Genomic DNA, 26,369 nt, shown 5'->3' on the forward strand with positions numbered 1-26,369 from the left:
AGAGGAAAGTATAGATTGCAGTTATTTTTTAAAGGAAGCTTGTCGTTACATAAAAAAGTGCTTCAAAATACATATCTTATTTAATAAATTGGCAGAGTCAATTGGGTCACACGCAGGAACGCAAACAACTGAGAGCATAGTTCACGTATCTGCAAACATAGACCCCTGCTTGTTCAGTATGGCCACACTGTATTTATTTAGTTATTTATTTATTTCAGTATTAATATTCAGGGTCGGACTGGGACACTAAAGGCCCACCAGGAAAGTTTCAGCCTGCCTCCCCTCCCCCCCCCCCCCCCCCCCCACACACACACGCGCATGACGCGGGATCGCCTCCCACCATTATGAGCTCACTCACGCATGTACTACAGAAATTTTGCACTATATAAATACATCAGTTGTTAGGAGTCATTAGATTATGGTAGGGAATAGATTGAGAGCACTTCTGAGGGCAGTTCATAACAGGGAGATGGACACATGCGGCGCGCGCAGCATACACAAAATAAGTAGCGGTGCTATTGACAGAGAGTTGCCTTACAATGAACAAAATAAATAGGCAGGTGCGTCAAAAAAAAATAATTCAGTAGCCAAATGGGCCCTGTATACATACATTAAGTGGCATGCCATCATATGATTCATCAAGTAATCACATGCCATCAGATAATTCATCAAGTCATCGCATGCCATCAGATAATTCATCAAGTCATCGCATGCCATCAGATAATTCATCAAGCAGTCTCATGCCATCAGATAATTCATCAAGTCATTGCATGCCATCAGATAATTCATCAAGTAGTCTCATGCCATCAAATAATTCATCAAGTCGTCGCATGCCATCAGATAATTCACCAAGTAGTCTCATTCCATCAAATCATTCATCAAGTAGTCACATGCCATCAGATAATTCACCAAGTAGTCACATGCCATCAGATAATTCATCAAGTCATCGCATGCCATCAGATAATTCATCAAGTAGTCACATGCCATCAGATAATTAATTAATCAAGTTGCTGCCCAATAAAAATAGTTGTAACAGTCAACCAGATAAAATAATTAAGTAGTCAGGTGCCTCACAATAAACAAATTGCATAGACAGATGCCTCAAGATAAAACAATTTAGTAGCCAAGTCCACCCTGGATACATAAATTAAACACCCATGTTCACCAAATAATAGAATTAGATAGCTATGTGCCTATAGGTATCAGTATTAGGTAGAAATATGTGCCCATAGATATTAGGTAGCCATAGCGGACCCCCAATTGCTGGCTGGGTGCAAGGTGCTTGCTGGGTGCTGTTTAGGACAGTGTGTAGGATGGGTGCAGGGACAGGGTACAGATTAGGGCAGTGTGCAGGATGGGTGTAGGGAAAGGGTGCAGGTTAGGGCAGTGTGCAGGATGGGTGTAGGGACAGGGTGCGCAGTGTGCAGGATGGTTGCAGGGACAGGGTGCTGGTAAGGGCAGTGTGCAGGATGGGTGCAGGGACAGGTTGCTGGTTAGGGCAGTGTGCAGGATGGGTGCAGGGACAGGGTGCTGGTTAGGGCAGTGTGCAGGTTGGTGGCTGGGTGCAGGGACAGGGTGCTGGTTAGGGCAGTGTGCAGGCTGGGCAGGGTGTAGGGTCAGGGAAAGGGTGCTGGGACAGGGTGCAGGGACAGGGTGCTAGGGCAGGGTGCAGTACAGGGAGCTGGGGCAGGGTGCAGGGACGGGGTGCTAGGGGAGGGTGCAGTGCAGGGAGCTGTGACAGGGGGCTGGGGCAGGGTCAGGGTGCTGGGGCAGGGTCAGGGTGCTGGAGCAGTGTGCTGGGGCAGGGTCAGGGTGCTGAGGCAGCGTGCAGCAGCAGGGTCAGGGTGCTGGGGCAGGGTGCAGCAGCAGGGTCAGGGTGTAAAAGCAGGGTCAGGGTGCTGGGGCAGGGTGCAGCAGCAGGGTTCTAGGGCAGGGTGCGGCAGCAGGGTCAGGGTGCTGTGCTGGGGCAGGATGCTGTGTAGGGGTGCTGTGCTGGGGCAGGGGTGCTGTGCTTGGGCAGGTATGCTGTGCTGGGGCAGGGTGCAGTGCTGGGGCAGGGTGCAGTGCTGGGGCAGGCGTGCTGTGCTGGGGCAGGGTGCAGTGCTGGGGCAGGGTGCAGTGCTGGGGCAGGGTGCAGTGCTGGGGCAGGGGTGCTGTGCTGGGGCAGGGTGCTGTGCTGGGGCAGGGTGCAGTGCTGGGGAAAGGTGCTGTGCTGGGGCAAGGTGCTGTGCTGGGGCAGGGTGCAGTACAGACCTCAGATCTCGCGGCGACTGGTCCCCGCAGCCTGTCCCCGATCCTCTTCTCATAGTGACAGACCTCAGATTGCGGCGACAGCAGAGTCACAGGCCGCACACGCTATCCACACTCAATGTAGTCCAAATGCGGAAGTGACGTCAGAGGTGAATGACATCACTTCCGCATTTGGAATATGTTCAGTGCGGATAGCGTATGCGGCCTGTCACTTTGCTTTTGCCGCAATCTGAGGTCTGTTGTTATAGGAAGTCATTCGGGCAGGGCAGGCTGCATGGAAGGGGGCCCCCCAGGTGAGGGGGGGGGAGACTGCCCCCCCCCTTGCTCCTCCTCCTTGCGCTTTGCCTGGCTGTGACTCCTCGCTCCTCCTACAGTGCTCGGGGCCCCCAGGGCCCTGTAAGTAAGGGGTCTACCGGGCAAAATCCCGAGCTCCCGCCAGCTCAGTCCGAGCCTGTTTATATAGCGCCGACATATTACGCAGCGCTGTACAGAGTATATTGTCTGGTCACTAACTGTCCCTCAGAGGGGCTCACAATCTAATCCCTACCATAGTCATATGTCTATGTATGTATCGTGTTGTCATGTATATATCATCATCTAGGGCCAAATTAGAGGGAAGCCAATTAACTTTTCTGTATGTTTGTGGGCTGTGGGAGGAAACTAGAGTACCCGGAGGAAACCCACACAGACACGGGGAGAACATACAAACTCCTTGCAGATGTTGACCTATCTGGGATTCGAACCGGGGACCCGGCATTGCAAGGCGAGAACGCTAACCACTACGCCACCGTGTATGCCTACATGGGCAGCTGGGACCTACCTACGCAACAATGATAACTATGCTATTAAAACAAAAAAAACATATGAGGCAACAAGTGGAAGGAAGGCCACGTTAATGTCTACTAGTATTACATAAAAACAGACGTAGCAAGGTTGAATAGCATGTTTTAGATTTCCCAGAGCAGAAAGGTGAAGATCCGCTCTCCAGCATAGTATGCACCAACATCATGAATCTGACATCAGCATTGTGTACAGGATGCTGGCTGCTAGTCCAGGCTTGCAGGGGAAACCCCAAGTGCTGTGAGGCAAAACCCCAGGGACTAGATACTGTGCTGGAAAGGGAAGGAACCAACCACAATGCAGCTGCCCTTACGGTGCAGAGATCTTTTCATATTCTGCATGCTAAAGGTCCAATTTCTAGCGAAAAATCGTTCAAGTGATCAGAAATTCTGATCGGAAGTGAAATTGTTCACTACACCATCAACGAACCAATCTTTGCTTCCTATCTATAACAACCAACAAGAAAATCCAAATGTTGGTTTGACGAAAATCTAATCGGACGACAATGATTTTATAATCGTATGTAATTGATTGTGCCCATCAACAGAGATTATTTACAACCTGATCAGAATTTTTGATTGCTCGAACAATTTTTCGCTAGAAATTGGATCATTTACAACCAATCCGATCAGAATTTCTGATCACTCAAACGATTTGGCCACTAACGATCCAATTTCTAGCGAAAAAACGTTTGAGTGATCAGAAATTCTGATCGGATTGGTTGTAAATAATCTCAGTTGATGGGCACAATCAATTACATACGATTATAAAATCGTCTGATTAGATTTTCGTCAAAACCAAAATTTGGATCTTCTCGTTGGTTGTGATTGATAGGAAGCAAAGATTGGTTCCTTGATGGTGTAGTGAATGATTTCACTTCCGATCACAATTTCTGATCACTCAAACGATTTTTCGCTAGAAATTGGATCGTTAGTGGCCACCTTTAGGCTGTGTGTGCAGTGTGGTCGGAAGTTTGCAGAGATGATCCTATGAAGGGGTAGAAAGTTTAATCCCTCTTGTGACAACCATTAGTGTTAGAACCTTTGACAGGTTTTTACTAATTTCCTTCACTTCCTTTCCTGATGTCTACTGTTGTATGCAGTTACACTTTTGACATGGAGTGATCCTTTACAATCACTTTAGGTGACAATATGTACAGACATGCTTGCTATGGCTCTCTGCTAACCAGCATGTAATATGTCATTTGGAGAGGGCAGGGTGAGCAGGAGGCATGCAACTGTGAGCTGTTATAGAGAAAACATTACATTAGTCAGCCAAAATGTCCAAGTGAATCCATTGCAGTAGTAATATGTACAGAGAGCGAATTATCATCCAGAGCAAACAAGAATGATGAGTTCTGGCTACCAAAGTCGACTGTGTAAATGTACTTCAAACTCCCAAATGTTTCATTGTTAGCAAAACTGAAAGCCATTACTCACACAGTGTTTAATATTTGGTGCAGCTGTTCCGAAGACAATCCCTTTGAAAGGTTAGTCACATAATCCAGAATCCATTTAAAAGAACAGACAGCTGCCAGGTGTGTGAGTATTGCCCAGCAGGTGATTAGCTGTCACTCCCCGACACAGACACACTACTTGACTCCACCCACTTCCTTCCATTTGCTACACTTTATGGTCAGCAAAACCAATCCATTCACTATGTGTCTGATAGCTTATTTCAGCGGTTATTAAGGATTAATATGGTTATGGTTAAATACAATCTCCCCAAGTACATAGAAAAATAAGGTGCCCCCCCACCTCCACCAAGGGATGTACAGAGTTCTAGGCATTGTCCATTACCATTTCTGGTAGCTAAAGGTGGGGGTCTTCGCTGGTCAGATTAGATGTTCAATGAGATGGTAACAATTCTAACCTGAATGCAAATTATGTATCTTGTAAATGGGTCATTGACAAAATCTTTGGCCATACTGTGGACCATGTTGGGTGCACAGAATGGTAAAGCACTCAAGCTATATATTGTGGTTAAGCTAACCTGCCCCCACCTATACATGCCACCTTTCTTGTATCACACTTCCCAAGTGGAGCAAATGCTTATATGTCTTACTATCGAGAGAGGTGCACTGATACTCCAAGAAAGATAAAGTTGTAATTTGGTGGTCAGATGCTCATTCAGACAAATATAAGATGCTTCAGATCAGCTGCTGTCACAGTCTCTGTTCTGGTGGTTAATAAACAGTGGTATTAAAGGCTTGTGTTAGTAAAGCCCTCACCATTTCTTTCCTAGTGGCTGCCACTAGAAAAGCAATCCTTCCAGACTGTTGTAGACTGCAATTTCAGTGCCAATGCTGCTCATTTATCTCTGTGAATGCATTTATGTTGTCATCGCTATGCATATTAGCATGCATGCCAGCTCACAATAGTTCAACAAGGTTTATTTCACACCAGAGGAATGTATATAAAGTGGCAGCAGTATGAGAGAATGTAACCCCTTCCCTTCAGGACTCATCCACCTCACTATTCAATTCTCCTCCAGGACCAGAGCTTTTGTTTTATTCAGCTGCTGTGAGTTGCAGGATCTGGAAGATCCTGTTTTCCACCATGCACTGACCGACACTCTTCTGGGTAAGTCGCACTTCAGGCTCCCACTAATATATCTTCCTTTCACTTCCCCATCTATACATCCAAATACCCACATATACCCTCAGACACGTTTAGATGTACCTTGAAATGCTTTGTGCAATCAATTACTTGGAATGTCAAGGGCGTATAAACAGAAAGGAATGTGAGGGAAGGGGTTTGGGGCAAAGTGTTAAGTAGAAAATACTAAAAGATGGCGAGGAAGGGATATCGGAAGTAGTAAAACAGGAAATGGGATGGCTAGGAAAAAAAGTGGACAGGAGCCAATTAAGTGCATAAAAACAACATGATGAATGCCCAAGAATGCTAAAGAAAATTGGTGAGATCCTAGCACTACGTGACCAACCTCAGATGACCAGTAAGAAGGATTAAAATGCATCTAGCTACACTGTATTCAATATATTATATCAATAGGACCATGATCATAGCCTCTTGAGAATAAAACACTCCCAAACTAGTCAATTAAATGCCCTCTAAGCTGGGTCCAATGAGACCCACATCTTGTTATCTTTCCATTAGAGCCTGCTTGTTCCCCATGTTTTTGTTCTCGGGTAACCATGCCTCGAGAATCATCTGCACAGTTCCTTCTTAGTAGGATTGCTATTTTCCTAGCTAATGCCATCAGAAGACTGGGAAAGATGTATTCTTTTTGCCTTCTGTCTTCTGCCTTCCCTTCCACCTCATCCTTGTACAGTAGCCACCCTTTATGTGCAGAAACTCCTCCATACTGTTTACAGCCCCCATTTTAATTTACAACCTAATTGTAGAGCAGTACCTTCTCCCATTACAGCTGCTCCTCTCTTGCAAGTGCTTCCCTCACTTCAATATTAGTTTTGGAATTTAAAAACGATTAATCATGTATAAACGAGAGGTACATGCTGCACTAATGTTCTGCTCTAGACCACAAACTATAAGTCAGCCTTGCCTTGAGTACTTTGGTATGGCTGCATTCTTCTATAAAATCTACTTGGTTCACTTTAATAGTCTGCAGATATGGGCTTAGGTTTGCTTTAAAAGTATTATTTTTTGGTTAGTTACATGTCAAAAGGCAACACTGTCTAATTACAGCACCCCTGACTTCATATCACTAATAGAAAAGCTAAAACCAAAGTCAGCCAAACCAATTAGCCAAGCACTTAATCATTATCAGCCCCTCAAGCACTTAATGGTTTAGAAGGCTGAACAAATGGTAGATCAGTTAAGTACACATAAACATTGCACTATACAGCAGCAATCAAGAACTTATCAAAACCATGTCAGTCTTCAATTATGTATTGATTTATAAAGATAAATGAGTGAATATATAAATCTCCCTCTAATGGATAGCTCATGCCTGTTTGTAGAACACTACATGAATAAAAACATTAAACATTACTCATAAGTAGGATACTCAAGTGAGATCATTTAAGGTGACAGACTTGCACAATTCTCCAAAAGCTCTGTGTTTATTTAACCACATGGTGATGGTGTAATAGTACTGATGTAGGGTGTATCTTCACTGTTCCCTTTCACCAATCGTAAAGAAGATATACACCAGTTGCTTTCTTTATAAAACATATTTCATGGAAGCAAAAAAACTGTAACAATTATAGTTCAATACTGGGAAAACTTTTCTTTAGTAACAGGGTTCGTGAAAATGTATCATTTCAGGGTAAAATTCAAAACAATAGCTTACATGTAACCATGGAAAATAATGCATAACACTGAAAACTGAAAAAGTTTTTCACCTTCTTCCCATATTGCATCTGAAAGTTATTTAAAACTGACTGAAGTTATTTTTGCAACAAGTCACAATGGGCTCGATTCAGTAAACAGTGCTAAGTGTTAGCACGCCTACTTAACACGCCTCTTCACGCCTAAACCAGCTGTTCGTGCATTAAAATGCGTGCACGCAAAACGTCGCATTATGTTGCACCTAATGGCCCTATAACGTCGCATTGGATGCGACCTCAACGTCGCACCCATGTGACGTTAAAGTCGCATGCATGCAACGTTAAAATCGCATCCAATGCGACGTTATCGGGCCATCGCGATGTGACGTTTCGCATGCGGTACTTTGCGCGCGGACTGATTTGGAAAACGGTGCTAACCTAGTTAGCACCCTAGTTAACACACCCAAAGTGTTTAGGCGTGCTAACTGGGTTAGCACCGTTTACTGAATCGAGCCCACTAAGTCATAAAATTAACTTCCCTTTCACTGTGTCGTTTGCTACTGCAGGTGTATGGTTGCCATTAGCAACCACTAGCTGTAAGTGAAATATCTGTCCATAAATATCTTTTCATTGGAGATATTCCAGTTCGTAGCCATAGAGCTGTCAGAATCTATTGTGTGGCCAATAGAAGCGAAACTCTGAATCAGGCATAAAACCGACTTTAGGGTGCAATCTTCTCATATGCATATATACAGGTGTATGGCCAGTCTACAGTTTCCCATGATTAATTATTTAGTCCAGAGTCCCTCTTCAAAGTGTAAAGCTCTACATTGCCTCTCTATGTTTGCAGTCTCCTCTCTGTGGGGACTTTTCACACACTACTCCATTACACTTCTCCTCCAAAAGATCCAGCTCCAACCCCTCACAGAGTAGAAACAACAGTACCACAGAGCATACCCACGCACTGTTGAAAACAAAGAAAGCCCTGAGAATCCCCCTTAAAAAGATGGACTGGCTCAAAACCTGTCATCTGTCACGTTTTTTAACTGCCTACTTTTTTCGCGAAAGAACCCCTTTAAGAAACTGTCGCGAAAATCTTAAAATTTAAAACACATACAAATAAGAAGTACATTTCTTACTAAAATGAGCCATAAATTACTTCTCTCTTATGTTGCTGTGGCTTACAGTAAGTAGTAGAAATCTGACATTACCGACTTTTTTTGGGGGGGCTAGTCCATCTCTCCATAGGGGATTCTCAGCAAGACTTTTATTCTTTATAAAGACACTCCCTGAAAAAGATTTATACAAAGATGCTGGCCAGCCTCCCTGCTCGCTGCACACTTTTTTGGCAGTTGGACAGAGCAACTGCCATTCAGGAAGTGCATTTTAAAAATAAAGAAATCCTTGTGAACCCCCCATGTTAGCAAAGATAGTGAGGCACCACTCCAATCAAACAGATCATGTGCCGTGGCTAAGACCCGGCAGCACTCCTGGGCCAATACAGTGCAAGGAGAAAAGTAGCCGGCACCATCCAGTATAAATGCTCTTTCATTCTTCAATCATCCATTACAGCCATTATTGCAACGTTTCAGAGTAACAGCAACTCCTTTATCAAGCTAGGCTGTAAGTCAAATGCATTTGACTTACAGCCTAGCTTAATAAAGGAGTTGCTGTTACTCTGAAACGTTGCAATAATGGCTGTAATGGATGATTGAAGAATAAAAGAGCATTTATACTGCCGGTTACTTTTCTCCTTCCTCTGTGAACCCCCCATGAGGAGATGGGCTAGTCCAAAACCTGTCAGTTTTATCAGATTTCTACTACCTACTGTAAGTGACAGCTACATAGGAGAAAAGTAATTTATGGCTCATTTTTTTCTGGAAGAAACGTACTTATTAATTGTATATGTTCACATATATTTTAAATTTTAAGATGTTTGCGACAGAGGTCCTTTAACCATTTCAGCCCGCGGGGACATTTCACCTAATGCATCAGAGCAATTTTCACCTCCCATTCATTCGCTAATAACTTTATCACTACTTATCACAATTTATTGATCTATATCTTGTTTTTTTCCGCCACTAATTAGGCTTTCTTAGGGTGGTACATTTTGCGAAGAATTATTTTTTTTATAAATGCATTTAACAGGAATATTAAGAAAAAATTGAAAAAAAAAATCATTTATTTCTCAGTTTTCGGCCATTATAGCTTTAAAATAATACATGCTACCATAATTAAAACCTATGTATGTTATTTGCCCGTTTGTCTCGGTTATTACACAATTTAAATTTTGTCCCTATCACAATGTATGGTGTCAATATTTTATTTGGAAATAAAGGTGCATTTTTTCAGTTTTGCGTCCATCACTATTTACAAGCTTATAATTTAAAATCTGTTCGTAGTATACCCCCTTCACATGCATATTTAAAAAGTTCAGACCCTTAGGTAACTATTTATGTTTTGGGGTTTTTTTGTTTTTTTTTTTAATTGTAATTTTTTTTTTCATTAAAAATTTTATTTGGGTAATTTTTTGGTGTTGGGAAATAAACAGTTAATTTTTAATGTTATAACATGTTTAAATTGGTATGTTAAATGTATGTGGATGTAGTTTTACTATTTGGCCACAAGATGGCCACCTTGAGTTTTTTTTCTCCTTGTGCTTCTCGCTAACTGGAAGCACAAGGAGGACGGGGAAACAGAAAGACTGAAGCCTCTAGTAAAAGAGCTTCGTTTTTTCTGCTGGGGACACGGATCGGTGATCGGGAACCATGTTCCCGTTCACTGATCCCAGGGCTACCGGGGGACAGCACGGGGACATGGGGGCGTGCCCGCGATTGCGCGGGAGCGTGCCAATGCGCGGCACCGCAGCAGAGCAGCCGCCTGGACATGAGGATTACATCCGGGCAGCTGAAATGGTTAAAAAGGAACTTTAACAAGAAGAAAAGAAAGTCAGGCACTATTGAGCTACCTATTACACTGACAGTTAAGTACAGTACAGGTATCAACTCATAGAATTCAAATGTCCATGCACAATTCCATATAAATGTACATTACTGGACAACCATTTCACAATAACAGCTTCCTCTGAGGCCAATTAAGTGCACATTTAACAAATGAGAAGATGCTGTTTTATGCATCCCACTTCCCAAGGTGTCCTGTTGGTCCTAGTGGGATAAGTGGCATCACCATCAATAAGGGAGCTGTGGACCTCCACATACTTTTTGCCAGGTTTCCACAATCTAAACCATTGGAACTATTGAGCTCATTGACATGTTGTTTTTGCACAAGATACATTTTGACCCAATATTGTTTCACCATTTGATAATTTCCAATTGTCGAGATTTGTAAAAGGTGGCTGTAGTCCTAAAAGTGATTAAAGATTGAGAATTATGTAAGGGTACTCAAGCCACAAGGATGGAAATACTGCTTAGATATTTACATAGAAAATGCCATCCGATATCTTTGGCTTATCCTGAACAAAAAAAATATAGAATATAAAAGGCTTAGCCTCATGATACCAGCTGACCAAAGATGCCTCCTGGTGCTCAAAGATTGAAATTAGATTGGCCTACAGTAACCATGTTAATGTTTCTAAGCACCCTAGAGTGTAGTTGTCTTTTTCACTGCATTCTAAAAACTTTAACAGGATGCAACTGTCACATGTTAGGTCACAAGTAAAGCCTATTGTTTTTGCAGCTTCTAAATCAGCTTCTAAATCAGTCATGTATGAAGACTTTTCTCTTTCTTAAGAAATAAGTTATGGCTCTGGCGCTGATGTTGTGTTATGATAGCTTATTGCTGCATCTTTCATGCGTCATCTTGAGCTCAAGATATTTTAATCACTTTATCTTGAGAATTAATATATGCCACTGAGTGATGAATGCCAACATCACTCACCCTATCTTGGTATTTTCTGTCTAGCGAATTGATGACCAAAATGGAAGGGGTTGGGGTTATTTACTGTGTTTAACACCAAATCAATTCAGAACTCCCTCAGTTGTCCTTCTCGTAATGAAGTTTAATTTATGATGGTAGCAGGTGATGAATAATTGTGTACTCGCATTCGTTCCTTGCTTTCCTGCCTTTTTTACTTGACTTTAATTGACTATGTGAATGAGTGCACAGCGCTATCATAGCATACAGTGAGTGATTCATATTGAACAGATGAAAGACTTCTCACGTCAGGGAAAATTTAATGAGAGAATGTGGTTAGAAGCATTTAATTGATTTGGTATTTCCTCTCTTTTTCTCTTAAATGCCAAGGAAATATATCCAGGTTCTATGTACACGTAACAGCTTTCCTAGAAACCCGGGCTGTAGGCCCACAGTCACTGGCCACAATAGCATATAGGTTGTGCTCGTCTAAGTGCCTATATACGTTTGTGTGCTGCGTTATGCTACTGGGGACATAAAGGGTATTTTGTACTAAAATCCACAGTTGCAGGTGACATAAAGCAGAACAGAACCACACCTGACTGATTTGCAAGCTGCACAAAAAATAGGCTATACTTGTGACCTAGCATGTGACACTTGCATCCTGTACTTACATTTCAAGCTTCCCGAATTAGGTATTTCTTGAACTCTTTAGTAAGATGAGCACTGAAAGACTGAGTGTTTTTTTTTGTTTGTTTGTTTAATTGTAAACTCTTTTTAATAGACGTTACCATGTATAACGATAAAAAGTGCTACTATACTGACTTCAGTGATTTTTACAATCCACCCATTCTAGTAAGGTGTATCTAGCATCTCTATCTGCTCTACTATGTTTGATTTTGTAGGACATTTCTGTGTCTTGTACATTTTCTTTTCATGATGAATCAGAGGCACGTCCTTTTTAACCACACCTAATGGCCTCAATTCACTAAGCTTTATCAAACACTTTATCAAACGTTTGATAATTTACCTCATGGGTAAAATCTAATTTTGAATTCACAAAAGTGTTATAGATTTATTGGACGTTTTATCGATAAAACATTTAGATAAATATATAACGCCTTAGTGAATTCAAAATTAGATTTTACCTATGAGGTAAATTATCAAACGTTTGATAAAGTGTTTGATAAAGCTTAGTGAATTGAGGCCAATAACTCTTAAAAATCTTTAAGTGAATGTATAATGTTCAATTATTTTACTTAGTACTAATGTAATTTATTTTTGTCAAGTAAATATAAAATATATAAGGTAAAATGTCTTTTCAATCTCTTTTTATCTTTACATTTTGTGTCCCGCTCATTCCCACAATAATGGGATATAATGGCCCCTATGCAATTAATTTTACTCTTGAATTTTCTCACCATTATCTATAAAATACCCTTTAAAGACCCCAACAAGCAAGAAAATGCTCAAAATAACTTTGCAATTGCAAAGGTGCCAAAAAAGTAGGTATTACAGAAATATCAAAGTGCTGAAAGGTTACTTTGTGGAGGATGTGGAAGATGAAAAAATATCCCTTCTCTTAGGAGAAAACTCAGGAGAAAATGTACACTGTGTTCCAAATGATTATGAAATTTGTATTTAAGTGTCATAAAGATTAAATATTTGCTTTTTCAATTAAACGCATGGATGATATTATGTCTCAGGGCTCTTTTTATCACTGAAATCAATGTCGGACACTTCTGATAACTAGTTTGCCAGGTGACCCCGATTAAAGGAAAAACTACAAAAAAAAGGGTGTTCCACATTATTAAGCAAACCACCATTTTCAGAAATGATCTCTCTGCTGCTGAAAAGTGTGAAATAGTTGAATGCCTTGGACAAGGTATGAAAACTTTTATATTTCAGGAAAACTTAAGCATGATCATCGCACTGTGGAAAGATTTGTGGCTGACTCAGAGCCCACACGGGATTGTGCAGAGAAAAGCAAAATGAGGAACGGTTCTGCCAAACAAATCTATCAGATAAAGAGAGCAGGTGCTAAAATGCCTTAACAATGCAGCAAACAGGTATTTGAAGCTGCTGGTGCCTCTGGAGTCCTGTGAACAGCAAGGTGGATGGACCCTGGATGGTCAAGATGGATGGAGTGGTGGATGTTGGTGGATGGCCACCGTGTCACAGCAAGGCTGGGACATCTGCAAGAAGGTAGCAGAGTCAGGGTTTGGGTCGGAATCATGGAGAGAGAGCTGGTCGGCCCCTTTAGTGTCCCTGAAGGTGTGAAAATGACTTCTGAAAAGTATGTGGAGTTTCTGATTGTCCACTTTTTTCCATGGCACTTAAAGAAGAACCATGCTTTCCGTGACTAAATCATCTTCATACATGACAATGCACCAGCTCATGCTGCAGGTAATGCCTCTGCACCATAGGCTATCAGCATAAAGAGAAACTCATAGTGTGGCCCTCATCCTCCCTTGACGTCTATCATAATAAGAACCTTTGGAGCATCCTGAAGCAAAAAATATATGATGGTGACAGAAAGTTATACGCGAATGCCGGATGTGTGATGCGGAAGGTGATGGGAGAAGATGCCAGCCGGGAGCCGATGCGGCGAAGATGCGGGACCAGGTGGAGAAGAAGACAGCGGTGGACCAGAGGACTCGCGCCAGCAGGAACAGGTAATGTATGGGGGCGGGGGGTGCGGTAGCAGAGGCAGCTCCACAGATTGTGATCGGTTTCAGGCTGAAATCGATTCACAATCTGTTTGCAGTAAGGTGGCCATACGATCCCTCTCTGATCGATCAGAGAGGGATCTATCTTTTGGTCGAATCTGATGGCAAATCGACCAGTGTATGGCCACCTTAAGGAGAGGGAGGAGGATGCAGGAGGGAGAGATACACTGTTTGCATGTGTCTTATCTATGTTACAGAGAGCATTCCTGCAGACTTTGTTGATAAAGGATACCCGAGGTGACATGTGACATGATGAGATAGACATGACTATGTACAGTGCCTAGCACATAAAAAACTATGCTGTGTTCCTTTATTTCTTTCTCTGCCTGAAATAGTTAAATATCAGGTATGTAGGTGGCTGACTCAGTCCTAACTCAGACAGGAAGTGACTACAGCGTCACCCTCACTGATAAGAAATTCCAACTATAAAACATATTCCTAGCAGAAAATGGCTTCTGAGAGCAGGAAAGAGATAAAAAGGTTCAACAGTTCATAGATTTTAGCTCTGGCATATTTTAATGAATGTGTCATTGAGCAAACACAATAAAACAGTTAAAACTTAAAAAGTAGACATAACATACAATACATAAAGACCATAATACATAAGAACATAAAATACAACTGTGGAATATCTTAAAAGTCATTTTTAGGAGAAGGAAGATACAATTGTTGATTTCATTAGTTTATTTTCGCCTTGGGTGTCCTTTAACGGACCATAAAGAGTTACATGAACAGGGGCAATAAATCTTGTTTTGGGGCCAAGGGCCCATGAGCTTTTACTAGATCAAAGCAACTGCTTCTGATGCTTGGTGGATAATCCAGCTCTTGCTGACTGCCGATTGCATCCACTATTTAAGAATATCAGAGGGAAACATAATTTGCATCATAATTTGGAATGTGGTTTAATTACATAAGGCCCAATGGCCCTATTTCAAATCTGGTAAAACTGTCATGTACAAGGAGAGCATGGCAATTTTAATTGTACCAACACCAAATGAGTAGCGGGCATTAAATTATTATCGCAACCTGCAATCGTACACATAGACAACAGATGTCGTCCGTCAGGGATCAGCACATGATCCCCTTGGGCAACATCGTTGAACCCTGCTGCACACACAATTGACGACGCGCAATGTTATTATGTGTTGCTATGTGGGGGGAGGGGGGACGAGCAGTGCATGCGTGATGTCACGCTGCTGGTAGGGGAGTGGCACAAACAATGAGATCATCAGGGGGATCATCCTCATTGGGGTTGAGTAGATCCGTCCAGCGGATTGCTCGTGGGCTGGACATCGGGGGTTGTCTAGTGCCGTACACACACCTGATTGACAGTCGTTACTGGCCGCCTCAGCCAACTTAACCAGTTCACCCCCAAGGGTTTTTATCCTAACGGACCAGAGCAATATTTCGTTGTCAGTGCTCCTCCATTTTATTCCCTAATAACTTTGTTACTACTTATCACAAGAAAATTATCTATACCTCGTTTTTTTCGCCACCAATTAAGCTTTCTGTGGATAGTACATTTTGCTAAGAATTTTTTTATATTCTAAATTAGTTTTAATGAGAAAAACAGACAAAAAAGAAAAAAAAAACATTATTTCTCAGTTTTCAGCCATTATAGTTTTAAAATTAAACATTCTCCTGTGGATAAAACAAACACGTTTTATTTGCCCAGTTGTCCCGATTATTAAACCGTTTAAATTATGTCCCTATCACATATAGGTATGGCGACAGTATATTATTTTGAAATATAAGTTATTTTTCTGTTCTGTTTTTTATTGTTCTGGCCATAATTACAAGCCCCTATGTAAGGGCTCGTTTCCACTGTTGCGGTGCGGAATCGCCTGCATTCCACCGCAGAAGTAATCGCATGCGGCTGCGTTTCCACATGCGGATTTAGCCGCGATTTGCATGCGATTTCGCATGGCAAGGAGCCAGGTGAATTTTACCATGTCACTGCTGGAGTAAAGCTCCATAGCAAACCATGCGAAATCGCGGGGAAATCCGCATGACAAAGCCGCATGCGATTTCCCTATTAAATGCATTAGCGGCGATTCGCCCGCATTCCTCCCGCATGCGAAATCTGACGGCTCTGCCGTGCAGATTTCTGCCGCACCGAAAAACGCTCCCGCCGCCGCACAAGTGGAAACACCCCCATCCACTTACATTGACTATGCGAATCCGCATGCAGTGCCCGCATGCGGATTCGCTATAGTGGAAACGAGCCCTCATACATTAAAATTAATTTCCCCCCATAAAATATAGATTAAAAAAGCTGAGTCCCTAAGGCAACTATTTTTTTTGTAAGCTGATTTTTTTTTTACAAGTGTTTTTTTTAGGGGGGGGGGGGGGGGGGGGGGGTTGTAAGTGTAATTTTATTAATGAAGTGTATGTACTTGAAAATGTATGTATTTTGTAGATGTAATATACTTTTTGGCCACAAGATGGCGCTAGTGAACACTCGTTATAGGAAGTGTTCACTTTTTTTTTTTTTTTACACACTTTATTTAATTGTTACATTTCCTGTTTATGTGAATGGACGTAGCCGCTGTTCGCGGTCACGTCCATTCACTCCAGGCACTGCGATTGGGTAGAGGACCGTTCGGTCTTCTTCCCCAATCACCCAGCATGGGATCCCGCCGGAAACAGCGGCGGTAGCGGCGCACACACGGCGGTAGCAGCGGCGGGAATGCGCGACGTATTAATAGCGGTAAGCATGACGTTTTAATACGTTAGAATGTCGGTAAATGGTTAAAGTGAATCTGAACCAAGTAATATTATTGTTATTCGTAAAACGATTATTATTTTCTTCTTGCAACGATTCCTTCCATTTCTGACAAGATTTTGTCAGAACTGAAATATATCAATAGCTGTCAGTTGCTGCCAGGTTTATATCAGTTGCTGTCATTTATAACTGAAAGGACAACAGATGAGCAAGGTAATGTCCATGTTTCCCTATGGTTCAAGTGGGTAATATTACAGTTTAACATTGTACTGACCAGGAATTATATTGTTATGGGGTAACGGCCATGTTCAAAATGGAGGACAGAGAATTCCATTGATCACAGTGGACAAACGATGCAGGAGAGGAGAAATAGATTAATGAGCAGATTTAACATTAGCACCCATTTCCTGCTCCCTCCACTCACCCTATGTGACTGCTGCCTGGCATTATATTGCATTATAGTAGTAAAGTGTAACACTTTGAAAATAGTCCTACTCCTCACAGCTTAGTGCCACAGCCTGCCTGTGCTGTCACACTACAGGAATGAAATCTGCAGTCTCTACTTTTGGTCAAGTCTCCATTCACTTTTGTGGAACATGGGAGCTGTACCCCAGAAATGAAAGAGTGGATATGGACTATTATACTGTCTGCTATCCAGGCCACTAAAGGCTTTGGGGGCAATTAATGTGAACAAGGCAAAATAAACTGGGTAGAAAGTGGGTTTTATTAAATGAACTTAGGATTTGAAAATGATAACTGTAGTATAAAATAACTCCACTAAGACATCCATCAGTATTAATGTGTTTACTTTTCCTGAACAGTGGCTGTAAATGTTGTATTTTCACAGCGGTGAAGAAGAACATTATCAGCTGATGGCATATGAAGTCTGCAGTATTCCTGACATTTGTCATTCTAGAGCAGGTGTGTTCTCTCAGGAAACCGTGCACTGGGGTCAGCAGGATTAACTGCACCTTCCATATGCTAATCCTTACTCCCTGATAGGACAGGCTCTCTTTTATGTGAGAGCTCTGGCTTTATGAGGCTGTCAAATCATTTTCTCATTTCCTTACTGCAGAACACACATCGCCACATATCATATCATAAACATAACTGCTTGAGCACCAATTATTTAGAATAGTTTGCTCTGTAGTATGAAGTTTGCCACAGGCTGACAGTTTCCTCATCTTTAATAATATTGCCATTGAAACTTTTGCATGAATGTTTTATAATGTTAGCCACTGATGATGGCAGACAGACTGAAGTAAAAGTGAAACATTCCGGCTGCTTGTGACAATTGAGAGTTGAATTCTGAATTGCAAGCTTTCAATCTACCGTACAAGTGCACATATATATGATGGCCGCTGGTATGACCATTTTATTCTGCATTAGACAGTAATCTTGTGTATAGGTAAACAGGGCTGTGGAGTCAAGGAGTCAAGGAGTCAGAGCAATTATGGGTACTTGGAGCCGGTGGTTTCATAAACTGACGAGTCAGATGATTTTTGTACCGACTCCACAGCCTTGTAGGTAAATGCAGGCATACTAACATTGTGTTCTGCGAGGTGTCTCCCAGAGACTTCTCTTACCTCTTCACAACATTGAATGTTCAGCCAGCTTAGCTAAGCCTATATACTTATGCACTTGAAGGAAAATGATGATGAAGGATAGTAGGAGCATTCCTGAAATTTATAGAAATGATGGCAGGGATCACACTTACCAGGATTGCATGCGTTTTTTCCTGCATGCAAATATGCATTAGAACTCACATGGGCTATGCAAATCAATGGGCTCGTTCGTTCCAATGCGATTTCTGAATGATGGGGAAAAAACTTACGACAGTGCTGCATTTCATCACAGAGCACACGTGTTATCTTGATTTAAAGTAATACTGTAGGGGAGTCGGGGGGAAACGAGTTGAATTTACCTTGGGCTTCTAATGGTCCCCCGCAGACATCCTGTGCCCGGCTCGCGCAGCCACTCACCGATGCTCCGGCCCCTCCTCCGGTTCACTTCTGGAATTTCAGACTTTAAAGTCTGAAAACCACTGCGCCTGCGTTGCCGTGTCCTCGCTCCTGCTGATGTTACCAGGAGTGTACTGCGCAGGCACAGACCATACTGGGCCTGCGCAGTACGCTTCTGGTGGCATCAGCGGGAGCGAGGAAACGGCAACGCAGGCGCAGTGGTTTTTAGACTTTAAAGTCTGAAATTCCAGGAGTGAACCGGAGGCGGGGCCAGAGCATCGGTGAGTGGCTGCGCACAGGATGTCTGTGGGGGCCCATTAGAAGCCCCAGGTCAGTTCAACTCGTTTTCCCCCGACCCCCTACAGTATTCCTTTCAATCATTGGCTACTTTGTCAAAAAGCATACTTTGTAAATTAACATTAAAGTGGATCTAAGATGAAAAACTAACTAGAACAAGTAAGTTGTCTATATATCTTATCTAAAGTTTAGATAGTTTACACAGCAAATCTAGCTGCAAACAGCTTCAACAGTTTATGATTATTTATTCCTTTGATACAATGAGTCATGTTCTGTTTGTCACGTTACACACAGGCAAGCTGATCTGCATCTCTAGCCCTAAGCCTGTGGAAACTTCACTCCCCTCTCTTCCTCCCTCCTCCTCTCTGGCTAGTAACCTCCTCCTCCTCCTGCCCAGACTGAGCTCCTATAAGCCCTTGGTACATGGGACTGAGTACCAAGGCATTTTGGCAAAGCTGTGGGCGAGGCTTGTTTAGTTTACAGGGAATTAGAGTATTAAAACAAAACAAAAACGTATTTGGCTTGAAGAATGCCAAATAAACTATATGAAAGGAACACAATTATGCAATGAGTAAAAGTTTATCTCGGATCCACTTTAAAGCATGTGGTGTGTGGTAAAAGTCCTGCCTGTTACAAGTGTGAACCCTCCCTAAAGCTTAAGGAGAACATATCTTTGTTATTATTATTATTTAGTATTTATATAGTGCCAACATCTTTCGCAGCGCTGTACAGAGTATATTGTCTTGTCACTTAACTGTCCCTCAGAGGGGCTCACCATCTAGTCCCTACCATAGTCCTATGTCTATGCATGTGTTGTGCAGTGTATGTATCGTAGTTGAGGGCCAATTTTAGGGGGGAAGCCAATTAACTTATCTACATTTTTGAGGGATGTGGGAAGAAACCGGAGTGCCCTGAGGAAACCCACACAGACACGGGGAGAACATACAAACTCCTTGCAGATGTTGACCTGGCTGGAACTCGAACCGCGGACCCAGCATTGCAAAGCAAGAGCTCTAATCACTACGCCACCGTGCGTTAATTTCTAATAATCTGAATTCCTACTATTAAAGAGGAACTTTATTGAAAATAATGAATAAAATTGCTCTGATTTACATTGCAGATGGTGGTATCTTTTCTGCTGGCAATCATTTTATCTAAAAAATAACTTTTCAGCATCTAACAATTGAATTTAAAAAAAAAAAAAAGTAATAAAAGATATTTTATTGATGAGGTATAAAAACATCTCCTGTAAGAAAATTCAGGATGAAAGTTAATTAAACAGGTGCCTAGGTCTCCCTAATGTGTTTCAACATCTGGCATTTTAATGTACTTACCTAATCAATTATTTGACAGTGGAAACATACTGTATATTCATATGTGTACAGCACGGTGGCGTAGTGCTTAGCGCTATCTCGCATTGCAGCGCTTGGTCCCTGGTTCGAATCCCAGCTATGAATCAACATCTACAAGGAGTTTGTATGTTCTCTCCATGTCTGTGTGGGTTTCATCTGGGCACTCCGGTTTCCTCCAATATCCCAAAAACATACAGACAAGTTAATTGGCTTCCACCTAAATTGGGCCTAGACTACGATACATACACTACACTATGCATATACAGATATATGACCATGGTAGCGATTAGATTGTGAGCTTTTCTGAGGGACAGTTAGTGACAAAAGAATATGTACAACGCGCTATATACAGTGGTGTGAAAAACTATTTGCCCCCCTTCCTGATTTCTTATTCTTTTGCATGTTTGTCACACTTAAATGTTTCTGCTCATCAAAAACCGTTAACTATTAGTCAAAGATAACATAATTCAACACAAAATGCAGTTTTAAATGATGGTTTTTATTATTTAGTGAGAAAAAAAACTCCAAATCTACATGGCCCTGTGTGAAAAAGTGATTGCCCCCCCTTGTTAAAAAATAACTTAACTGTGGTTTATCACACCTGAGTTCAATTTCTGTAGTCACACCCAGGCCTGATTACTGCCACACCTGTTTCAATCAAGAAATCACTTAAATAGGAGCTATCTGACACAGAAAAGTAGACCAAAAGCACCTCAAAAGCTAGACATCATTCCAAGATCCAAAGAAATTCAGGAACAAATGAGAACAAAAGTACTGTAATTGAGATCTATCAGTCTGGTAAAGGTTATAAAGCCATTTCTAAAGATTTGGGACTCCAGTGAACCACAGTGAGAGCCATTATCCACAAATGGCAAAAATATGGAACAGTGATGAACCTTCCCAGGAGTTGCCGGCCAACCAAAATTACCCCAAGAGCGCAGAGAAAACTCATCCGAGAGGCCACAAAAGACCCCAGGACAACATCTAAAGAACTGCAGGCCTTACTTGCCTCAATTAAGGTCAGTGTTCACGACTCCACCATAAGAAAGAGACTGAGCAAAAACGGTCTGCATGGCAGATATCCAAGGCGCAAACCACTTTTAAGCAAAAAGAACATTAAGGCTCGTCTCAATTTTGCTAAAAAACATCTCAATGATTGGCAAGACTTTTGGGAAAATACCTTGTGGACCGACGAGACAAAAGTTGAACTTTTTGGAAGGTGCGTGTCCCGTTACATCTGGCGTAGAAGTAACACAGCATTTCAGCAAAAGAACATCATACCAACAGTAAAATATGGTGGTGGTAGTGTGATGGTCTGGGGTTGTTTTGCTGCTTCAGGACCTGGAAGGCTTGCTGTGATAGATGGAACCATGAATTCTACTGTCTACCAAAAATCCTGAAGGAGAATGTCCGGCCATCTGTTCATCAACTCAAGCTGAAGCGATCTTGGGTGCTGCAGCAGGACAATGACCCAAAACACACCAGCAAATCCACCTCTGAATGGCTGAAGAAAAACAAAATGAAGACTTTGGAGTGGCCTAGTCAAAGTCCTGACCTGAATTCTATTGAGATGTTGTGGCATGACCTTAAAAAGGTGGTTCATGCTAGAAATCCCTCAAATAAAGCTGAATTACAACAATTCTGCAAAGATGAGTGGGCCAAAATTCCTCCAGAGTGCTGTAAAAGACTCATTGCAAGTTATCGCAAACGCTTGATTGCAGTTATTGCTGCTAAGGGTGGCCCAACCAGTTATTAGGTTCAGGGGGCAATTTCTTTTTCACACAGGGCCATGTAGGTTTTGAGGGTTTTTTTTTCTCACTAAATAATAAAAACCATCATTTAAAACTGCATTTTGTGTTCAATTATGTTATCTTTGACTAATAGTTAACGTTTTTTGATGAGCAGAAACATTTAAGTGTGACAAACATGCAAAAGAATAAGAAATCAGAAAGGGGGCAAATAGTTTTTCACACCACTGTAAATACTTAAAGGAGTTGTCAGGCAAATTGTAATAAAATAAACGCTACTTACCGGGGGGCTTCCTCCAGCCCCAAGCTCCCAGGACCTCCCTCGCCGCAGCTCTGCCCGCAGCCGTTTTCCGAAGCTCCGACCCGGTCCCCGGCGATGATGTCAGAGCGAGGGAGGTCCTGGGAGCTTGGGACTGGAGGAAGCCCCCCGGTAAGTAGCGTTTATTTTATTACAATTTGCCTGACAACTCCTTTAAATAAATATGCTGCTAATGCTTTGTTTTTCTGTTTGTTGAAGACATTACCATTTTTTGGGCTAATTTAAAGGTTTTTTTATTTTCTTTAAAAAAAAAAGTAATTAACCCATTCGCGTTCCGTCATTTTCACTTGAGCAATGTTCACCTCCCATTCATTAGCCTATAACTTTATCACTACGTATCACAATGAACTGATCAATATCTTGTTTTTTCCGCCACCAATTAGGCTTTCTTTGGGGGGTACATTTTGCTTAGAGCCAATTTACTGTAAATGCATTTTAACAGGAAGAATAAGAAAAAAACGGAAAAAATGTATTATTTCTCAGTTTTCAGCCATTATAGTTTTAAAATTATACATGCCTCCATAATTAAAACTCACGTATTGTATTTGCCCATATGTCCTGGTTATTACACCGTTAAAATTATGTCCCTATCACAATGTATGGCAACAATATTTTATTTGGAAATAAAGGTGCGTTTTTTCCGTTTTGCATCTATCACTATTTACAAGTTTAAAATAAAAAAAATATAGAAACATTTCATCTTTACATTGATATATAAAAAGTTTAGACCCTTAGGTAAATAGTTACATGTTTTTTTTTATTGTAATGTTTTTTGTTTTTTTTTATATTAAACATTTTATTTGGGTAGTTTTGGGAGGGTGGGATGTAAACAATAGATTTATAATGTAAATGTGGAGTTTTATTTTTTTTAACTTTTAGTTGTAGTTTTACTTTTTGGCCACAAGATGGCGGCCATGAGTTTGTTTACATGAGGTCACTCTAAGCGTAACATACGCTTAGAGAGACGTATGGGGGACGCTACAGCCAGAAAAAGTGAAGCTTCCGAGAGATGATGTCGCTTTTTCAGCGGGGGAGAGGAATCAGTGATCGGCCACCATAGCCCGATTCACTAATTGCCTGGCTAACGAACCGCGGCCGGGAGCACGCGTGCACGCGCGCGATCGGCCGCGGGAGCGCGCATGGTTCCTGGACGTAATTTCTACGTCCAGGAACTAAAATAGGTTAATTAACCTTTAATTTTGAGCTTTGTATTCAGTATGGAAACCAGGTGCAAAATTAAACCATGTCACGGTAAAACCCGATAAAAGGATAAAATACTTTCTCAAGCTGGCCATACACTTATAGAGTTCCTCCCAATGTTCCAAAATGATTAGTTCCTTTCTGAAAAGTATTTATACAGAAGGAATCGATTCCTACCATACACTGCACATTAATTTCCAATAGATTCCTGCAGGAACAATGCCTTTGTGTTTTATCACAATCGCCTAAATTCACTAAGCTTATCTAACACTTTATCAAAAATTTGGTAATTTACCTCATGGGTAAACTCTAATTTTGAATTCACTAAGGTGTTATAGATTTATTCAACGTTTTATCGATAAAACATTCGATAAATCTGTAACACCTTAATTAATTCAAAATTAGATTTTACCCGTGAGGTAAATTATCAAACGTTTGATAAAGTGTTTGTTACAGCTTAGTGAATTGAGGCCAATGTATGGATACCTTCATGACCTGAGCATTGCACGCAGGAACAGAGCCTTTATGGACTGACCTGTAGTAGCAGTAAAGTATTGTACCCTGTTAGCCAACAGTAAAAGCAAGAAGTTTTGAATCAGGAGGATACCATTTATTAGCTAGCTTAAAAAAATAAGAGTAAGCTTTGGGCTATTGTGCATTAATCAGACTTGAATCCTGTATCATGTATGATACAGGATTCAAGTCTGATGAAGGCACAATAGCCCAACGCTTATGGTAGGTACACACAATACAATTTTTTGTTAGATTTACCTGCCAGATCGATTTTTTCCGACATGTCTGATTTTCCGAATGATTTTCATTCACTTCTGTGGAAATCGATTGAAAAATCGATCGGAAAATCACTTGTAATTAAGAGCGGACATGTTGGAAAAAATCGATCTGGCAGGTAAATCTAACAAAAAATTGTATTCTGTATACCTAGCGATGCTCTTATACTTTTTAAGTTAGCCAATAAATTTTATGACCCGTGTAGTGTATGCAGGATGCCTTCACAACCTATGCATTACATGGATGAACAGTGCTTTCATGATCCTTGCAATGTATGTAGGAGCAATACCTTCAAATCCTGTGCACTATATGCAGGAACAGTTAGTTCTTACATGAGCTCTGCAAAGAATGCAGGATCAGTACCTTCAAATCCTGTGCACTATATACAGGAACAGTTAGTTCCTACATGAGCTCTGCAGTGTCTGCAGGATCAATACCTTCATGAGCTGTGCAGATTATGTAGAAGCAATACCTTCATGACCTGTGCATTACATGCATGAACAGTGCCTTTATGATCTGTGCAATGTATACAGGAACATTACCTCCCTGATCTGTGCATTACACGCAGGAACAGTACCTTTATGACCTGTGCACTGTATGCAGCAACAATGCCCTGGGGGGCCACATTCTGTATCATACCAATAGTCATGTGACATTATGTATTTAAAACTTGTTACTTTGTAACCAATATTTTAGCCTGATGAAAGAGCGTTGAGCTTTTGGAAACGCGTCGCTGTTTATTAGAATAAATATTTTAAATTACACTACACGGCAGCCGCGGTTTATCTTTTCTACCACGCACCTGTTTGTCAGCTCACAAACCTCTCTCCAGCTGCCTGCTGCTTGCTTGTGTGAGACACGCAGAGCAAAGTGGAGTTTCTCACAGCCATTACCCCTCACACAAACTGAGCTAGCTCCTGGCTTTAACAGCTCCTGCAGCCTGTGACTTACAAGTGTAAAGCATACAGAGCAGCGTGGAGTAATCTAGGCACAAACTTGCTTCCTCCTGCACATCCAAGACACCTCTGTGCAGACACTCCTAAGCATGAATGCGGCCGCATACAGCGGTAGGTAGCATTTGCGAGGAGTGGAAATACAGCTGATCCAGGACTGAAGTTTAGTGGACGGAGAAGCATATGTGCCAGTACATCTTGTGGAGGAAGATCACTGGAAAGACCTGGTCCCCGGTTCTGAGTGGGACAAAAGCTCTTTAGCTGATCAACCCATATGGGCTAATCGGCAAGAATCTCAGGTGAGATTACGCCACGGTTGGCTAACCAGTTTTCTCAAATTGTCTATTGAGCGCGCTCTCCCCCTTCCCTTCCTTTTTTTCCCCTTGTCCTTTACAGATATCTTCACCACTCAGAATGGCTTTTAAAGGAGCAGCACCAACTAACCTACTTTGCCTATACTTTACATCAGTATTGCCAAGATCACTCCCTCTGTCGAGTACAGAGGTCAAACAACCCTCCCTTCCTCAAAAAGTCTAGATTCTAGAAAAACCCTGAGGATCAAAAATGTCATGATCTGTGCAGATTATGTGGAAGCAATACCTTCATGATCTGTGCAGATTATGTGGAAGCAATACCTTCATGATCTGTGCATTACATGCAAGTAAATTGCTTTCATGACCATAACACCACATGTATGATCAGCAACTGCATAAAATGCACTGCATGCAGTTACAGGACATGTTCTATAAGCAATGGTAGAGAAATCATCTCATGTGGGATTTGCACACATATGACAGCCCATGGCTACTATATGATATTGACAAGGTTTGTTTCCTTCTCTCATAACTCAGTGTGGCGGAAATTCACAGCAGTTAATTAATAGATATGTCTACAGACAAATAAGGCTGCATTCTAATTATATTGCTTATAATTGTACTGCTTATAATTAATTTTACATGCATTCAGCAGAATGTATTAAGACATTTTTAAAAAACAATATTAATAAAGCATAAACTGTTTATGATGTGACAGAATCTACAATGATGCTGTGTGACCTGTACAATAATGTAGGACAAACATTTTT

General features: G+C 41.5%; 1 protein-coding gene across 4 annotated transcripts in view; it reads left to right on the top strand.

Moving 5' to 3' along the window:
* Positions 1–26,369, top strand: part of NR3C2 (nuclear receptor subfamily 3 group C member 2) — a 470,603-nt gene that overhangs the window by 287,817 nt on the left and 156,417 nt on the right. The gene's annotated exons all lie outside the window — the stretch shown is intronic.

The sequence above is a fragment of the Hyperolius riggenbachi genome, chromosome 1 (genome assembly GCF_040937935.1).
Source record: "Hyperolius riggenbachi isolate aHypRig1 chromosome 1, aHypRig1.pri, whole genome shotgun sequence".
Classification (NCBI taxonomy): Eukaryota; Metazoa; Chordata; class Amphibia; order Anura; family Hyperoliidae; genus Hyperolius; species Hyperolius riggenbachi.